At 61.6% G+C, this 6,000-nt stretch overlaps 2 pseudogenes; both read left to right on the top strand.

Moving 5' to 3' along the window:
- The first annotated feature begins 302 nt into the window (after window positions 1–302).
- On the top strand, window positions 303–421 carry LOC142874478 (uncharacterized; annotated as a pseudogene).
- A 3,853-nt stretch (window positions 422–4,274) lies between these two features.
- LOC142874513 (uncharacterized) lies at window positions 4,275–4,393 on the top strand (annotated as a pseudogene).
- The last annotated feature ends 1,607 nt before the right edge of the window (window positions 4,394–6,000 follow it).

The raw sequence follows: 6,000 nt of genomic DNA, 5'->3' as shown, positions 1-6,000 counted from the left end.
GCCAGGCGAGGAGAGGAGGGGGGCTGCAAGGTCTCCACCTTGGTGGGTCCAGCCGTGGAGGCGCATCTTGTGTGAGTGTGAGTGAGTGAGTGAGTGTGAGTGTGTGTGTATAGAGAGACAGCCCCCAACCTCGGCCCGCCGCTCCCTGCCCGCCCCGCCTGTCACCCCCGTCCCTCGGAGCCCGCCGGACCCGGCCGGCGAACTCAACAGGCCCGGCCCGGCGCGGGGCCTGGGGCGGGAGGAGGCGGCGGGGAAGCGCAGAGAGGCTCGGCTTCTTGAGCGGGGCAGGGGCGCCCTCCGCCGTCCACGGCCACACCACCCCGAACGCGCCCGATCCCGTCTGGTCTCGGAAGCTAAGCAGGGTCGGGCCTGGTTAGAACTTGGATGGGAGACCGCCCGGGAATACCGGGTGCCGTAGGCTTCTTCTTTTTTTTTTTTTTTTTTTTTGCCTCTGGTTCTGTCGCGTTTCTGGGAGCGCGGGGGCGGCCCGGGGTGGGGGTGACCCCCACCCTCAGCGCCCGCCGCGGTGCCTGGCGCCCCAGCCCGCACCGTGGGGCCTCCTCTTGTCCCGAGCCGTGACACCGCCGCCACGCGGCAGCATGCGTGGCTTCTGGACTGTCAGGTCTCAGACCAAAGGTCTGCTCTGTGGGAACGGACACGCCGGAGGAAACCTTGAGAGTCTGAGAGGGGAGGGAGTTCCAGAAGAAGGCCAGGATGTCATTTTGAGGGAGTATGTGACCAGAACTCGTCCCGTTGCTTTTGGGGTTCTATGGGCTACACGTAGGGATCTTTGGTGGTGGCAACTGATGTTGGGGGATCCGGAGTCACACCCAGACCTGCTCCACAGGCCTCCTTTTACTTTTCTCTTCGGATTCATTTTTTTTTTTTTTTTTTTGAGACAGAGTCTGGGTTTGTTGCCCAGGCTAGAGTGAGTGCCGTGGCGTCAGCCTAGCTCACAGCAACTTCAAACTCCTGGGCTCGAGTGATCCTTCTGCCTCAGCCTCCCGGGTAGCTGGGACTGCAGGCATGCGCCACCATGCCCCGCTAATTTTTTATATATATATCAGTTGGCCAATTAATTTCTTTCTATTTATAGTAGAGACGGGGTCTCGCTCTTGCTCAGGCTGGTTTTGAACTCCTGACCTTGAGCAATCCGCCCGCCTCGGCCTCCCAAGAGCTAGGATTACAGGCGTGAGCCACAGCGCCCGGCCGGATTCATTATTTTTAAAAAGTGTCTCTTATCTCTATTATTGCATTTTCTTTTCTCTCTCTTTTCAAGCAGATGATGGGAGTCCAAGTATTAAGGTGACATGTGTTGCCCGTGCCCCCCTCCCCCCCGTGTTCTTATTCATTTACCTCTCATGTTGTTCCAGCATATTGTGGGGGCACCAATGTTAAGGTCGGGTGCGGTGCGTTGCCCTCTCCCAGCCTCCCCCCTCGGGTCAGAGCTTCAAGTGCGCCCATCCCCCAGTCGGTGCGCACCCACCCCATTCCTAATGGATGTGTATGCCCATCCCCTCCCCCCACCCGCCCGACACTCACCCGAAGAAGGTGATTCCTCTGTGTCCACTTAGGTGTCCATCGGTTCGTACCCATTTGCTGGTGAGCGCGAGCACGTGGTGCTCGTGTGTCCATTCTTGGGATACTTGGCTTACTGGAACGGGTTCCAGCTCTGGCCAGGAGAACCAGGAGAGGTGCCCTCTCACCGCTGCTCCTCATAGCCGAATAGCACTCCGTGGTGTCCACGCGCCACATTTTATTTACCCACTCGTGGGTCGATGGGCACTCGGGTGGCTTCCAGGTCTTTGCGATTGTGACTTGTGCCCTGACTCTAACCCTAACCCTTACCCAGCCCGTCTCCTCCACGGCCCCTGCCTGACTGACTCCTTCCCGCCCGGCCTGTCACCTGTCACCGTCCTCTGCCCCTGCCTGACACGCTCCTCCCCGCCCGGGCCGTCACCGTCCTCGGCCCCTGCCTGACGGGGCTCCTCTGTCGCCTGGGCCTTCCAAGGGCTTGGTGTGGACGCTGGTTCCAGGACGCCCTCCCAGGAACCCGGTAGCAGGGCGGCCGCAGCGTCTCGCGCAACCCAACCGTCCGCCGGCTGGCCGCCGTCGCTAAGTGGCCTGCGGGGGACGTGCTCCCGCTGTGCCGTGGGGGCCCAGCCTGGTGTCTTCTCTGAGGCCCCGCGGCTGCCGCTCCCCGCAAGGGGATAGCCGCGGAGGTGGGGACCGCCTCCTCATGGGGACGTACACTCAGCTCTCCACGTCGGATTCCGGGGCTCTCTGTCCTGCCAGAAGGCCCAGCTGGCCTGCGGGTCCTTAGAGTGGCAAAAACATCCGAAAACTGAGATTGAGGGTCCGGTGGGTGTCTGCACTTTTGTGCTGGGCACCCCAGGGAGGCCCGGGGGCTGGCTGGACAACGCGGTCTGCTGGGCGGGGGCTTTGGAGGAGCAACTGATGCCCTTTGCACTTTGGGTAGCAAGTGTCTGAGGTGTCTCTGGGCCCTGTGCCATGTGGGGGCGGGGGCGGGGGCGGGGTGGGAGGAGGAGGAGGAGGAGGAGGAGGAGGAGGAGGAGGTGGGAAGGGCCGTGGCCTGCAGTCGTGTTCCCCGGGGTGGCACAGCATGTGGCTTCTTCCACAGGCTGCTTGGCCTGGGCTCCCTGCACCTGGGCCTTTGGAGGACTGGCCCTGTGCTTGCCAACACTTCCTGCAGGGACCCAGAGCTGGGAGGTTGCATCTCTCAGCCCTGGGTCGGGCAGAGCCCCAGCGGGCCATGCCCACAACCTCTCTCAGCACGGGTCCCCCAGAAGGCTCCTTTGGGACCAGGATTCTCTTGCGGGTGACTCTTTAAGGTCTGGCCCCTGGATGGAGGGGCACCAGGAGTAGAGGAGCAGGAAGGGGAAGGGGGTGGCCATGCGAGGGGACACTTTCAGGCCAAGTCCCAGCTTCAGCCTGATCCTCCTGGGAACCCCTGGGTGGACATCACACCTCCTGGTTGCCCCGCTCTGAGACAAGGAGCTGGGCTTCGCATTCCCACAGCAGCCAGTCGTGGGCTGAGGACACCTGGGGCGTTGGGAACTCCCTGGCTTCTCCTTGGATTAACATCTGGAGCTGCTTGTGAATTGTGCCGCCACACACACCCGAGTGCAGGTGTCTTCTGCACAGACTGCGGGCCTCGCTCTTCTGAATGCCGCTAGCTCGCCACCCACCCACCCGCGGGTGAACCTGGTCAGGGTACTTTCTCTCAGGGGCAGACTCTCATCCGGGCGGGCTACCGGTGTCTCTGTTTGCTCGTTTCTTTCTTCCACTTCGGGAAAGGCTTCCTTACTGGGTGTGGAAATCTCCTATGCCTTTCCTCGCCTATTCTGTCAGCTTTCAAATTCTCTTTCGGTTGCCACCCTCACAGATGGATTAGGAAACTCTTTGCGGTGCACTCCTTAGTGAAATGACCTCAATGACGCTGGAATCCAATATCTAATCGCCGATTTTTAGCGAGTCCACACGCCAGGGTGGTTGGGGTCCAATGCAGCCCCGGCCAGGCCCAGGCCCCTTGGACTGGGCCACAGGAGGACACAGAGGAGGGTCCCGGCCCCCACGGTAGCGGTGCGGGCAGTTCTCCAAGGGCTTGGGTGTTTTCCAGAGGGAGGAGATGGAGGGGACTGATTTCTTCAGCGCCCCACAAACCACGCCACCCCACCCCACCCATGGGACACATCCCGAGAAAGAGAGAGAGAGAGAGAGAGAGAGAGAGAGAGAGACGCCCCATACACTGGCTCCCCTCCCCCGTGCGCTGTGCCCCAGCCCTGGCCCGGGGGAATAGGCGGCCGCAGGGCCACAGGGTGGGCGGCGCAGCTGAAAGGGGTTGTGGGGGAGGGCGGCCCCTGGCTGGGGTCAAAGGGCGAGCGCCCCGCCCACCCCGTGCGCAGTCAGCGGCCGCGGCGCGCTGGGGGTGGGGGCGGGGAGGTGAAGGAGGCCAGGCGAGGAGAGGAGGGGGGCTGCAAGGTCTCCACCTTGGTGGGTCCAGCCGTGGAGGCGCATCTTGTGTGAGTGTGAGTGAGTGAGTGAGTGTGAGTGTGTGTGTATAGAGAGACAGCCCCCAACCTCGGCCCGCCGCTCCCTGCCCGCCCCGCCTGTCACCCCCGTCCCTCGGAGCCCGCCGGACCCGGCCGGCGAACTCAACAGGCCCGGCCCGGCGCGGGGCCTGGGGCGGGAGGAGGCGGCGGGGAAGCGCAGAGAGGCTCGGCTTCTTGAGCGGGGCAGGGGCGCCCTCCGCCGTCCACGGCAACACCACCCCGAACGCGCCCGATCCCGTCTGGTCTCGGAAGCTAAGCAGGGTCGGGCCTGGTTAGAACTTGGATGGGAGACCGCCCGGGAATACCGGGTGCCGTAGGCTTCTTCTTTTTTTTTTTTTTTTTTTTTGCCTCTGGTTCTGTCGCGTTTCTGGGAGCGCGGGGGCGGCCCGGGGTGGGGGTGACCCCCACCCTCAGCGCCCGCCGCGGTGCCTGGCGCCCCAGCCCGCACCGTGGGGCCTCCTCTTGTCCCGAGCCGTGACACCGCCGCCACGCGGCAGCATGCGTGGCTTCTGGACTGTCAGGTCTCAGACCAAAGGTCTGCTCTGTGGGAACGGACACGCCGGAGGAAACCTTGAGAGTCTGAGAGGGGAGGGAGTTCCAGAAGAAGGCCAGGATGTCATTTTGAGGGAGTATGTGACCAGAACTCGTCCCGTTGCTTTTGGGGTTCTATGGGCTACACGTAGGGATCTTTGGTGGTGGCAACTGATGTTGGGGGATCCGGAGTCACACCCAGACCTGCTCCACAGGCCTCCTTTTACTTTTCTCTTCGGATTCATTTTTTTTTTTTTTTTTTTGAGACAGAGTCTGGGTTTGTTGCCCAGGCTAGAGTGAGTGCCGTGGCGTCAGCCTAGCTCACAGCAACTTCAAACTCCTGGGCTCGAGTGATCCTTCTGCCTCAGCCTCCCGGGTAGCTGGGACTGCAGGCATGCGCCACCATGCCCCGCTAATTTTTTATATATATATCAGTTGGCCAATTAATTTCTTTCTATTTATAGTAGAGACGGGGTCTCGCTCTTGCTCAGGCTGGTTTTGAACTCCTGACCTTGAGCAATCCGCCCGCCTCGGCCTCCCAAGAGCTAGGATTACAGGCGTGAGCCACAGCGCCCGGCCGGATTCATTATTTTTAAAAAGTGTCTCTTATCTCTATTATTGCATTTTCTTTTCTCTCTCTTTTCAAGCAGATGATGGGAGTCCAAGTATTAAGGTGACATGTGTTGCCCGTGCCCCCCTCCCCCCCGTGTTCTTATTCATTTACCTCTCATGTTGTTCCAGCATATTGTGGGGGCACCAATGTTAAGGTCGGGTGCGGTGCGTTGCCCTCTCCCAGCCTCCCCCCTCGGGTCAGAGCTTCAAGTGCGCCCATCCCCCAGTCGGTGCGCACCCACCCCATTCCTAATGGATGTGTATGCCCATCCCCTCCCCCCACCCGCCCGACACCCACCCGAAGAAGGTGATTCCTCTGTGTCCACTTAGGTGTCCATCGGTTCGTACCCATTTGCTGGTGAGCGCGAGCACGTGGTGCTCGTGTGTCCATTCTTGGGATACTTGGCTTACTGGAACGGGTTCCAGCTCTGGCCAGGAGAACCAGGAGAGGTGCCCTCTCACCGCTGCTCCTCATAGCCGAATAGCACTCCGTGGTGTCCACGCGCCACATTTTATTTACCCACTCGTGGGTCGATGGGCACTCGGGTGGCTTCCAGGTCTTTGCGATTGTGACTTGTGCCCTGACTCTAACCCTAACCCTTACCCAGCCCGTCTCCTCCACGGCCCCTGCCTGACTGACTCCTTCCCGCCCGGCCTGTCACCTGTCACCGTCCTCTGCCCCTGCCTGACACGCTCCTCCCCGCCCGGGCCGTCACCGTCCTCGGCCCCTGCCTGACGGGGCTCCTCTGTCGCCTGGGCCTTCCAAGGGCTTGGTGTGGACGCT

Source organism: Microcebus murinus, chromosome 12 (genome assembly GCF_040939455.1).
Source record: "Microcebus murinus isolate Inina chromosome 12, M.murinus_Inina_mat1.0, whole genome shotgun sequence".
Taxonomy (NCBI): Eukaryota; Metazoa; Chordata; class Mammalia; order Primates; family Cheirogaleidae; genus Microcebus; species Microcebus murinus.
The sequence above is the reverse complement of the archived record's forward strand: the minus strand, read 5'-3'. Positions and strand labels throughout refer to the sequence as shown.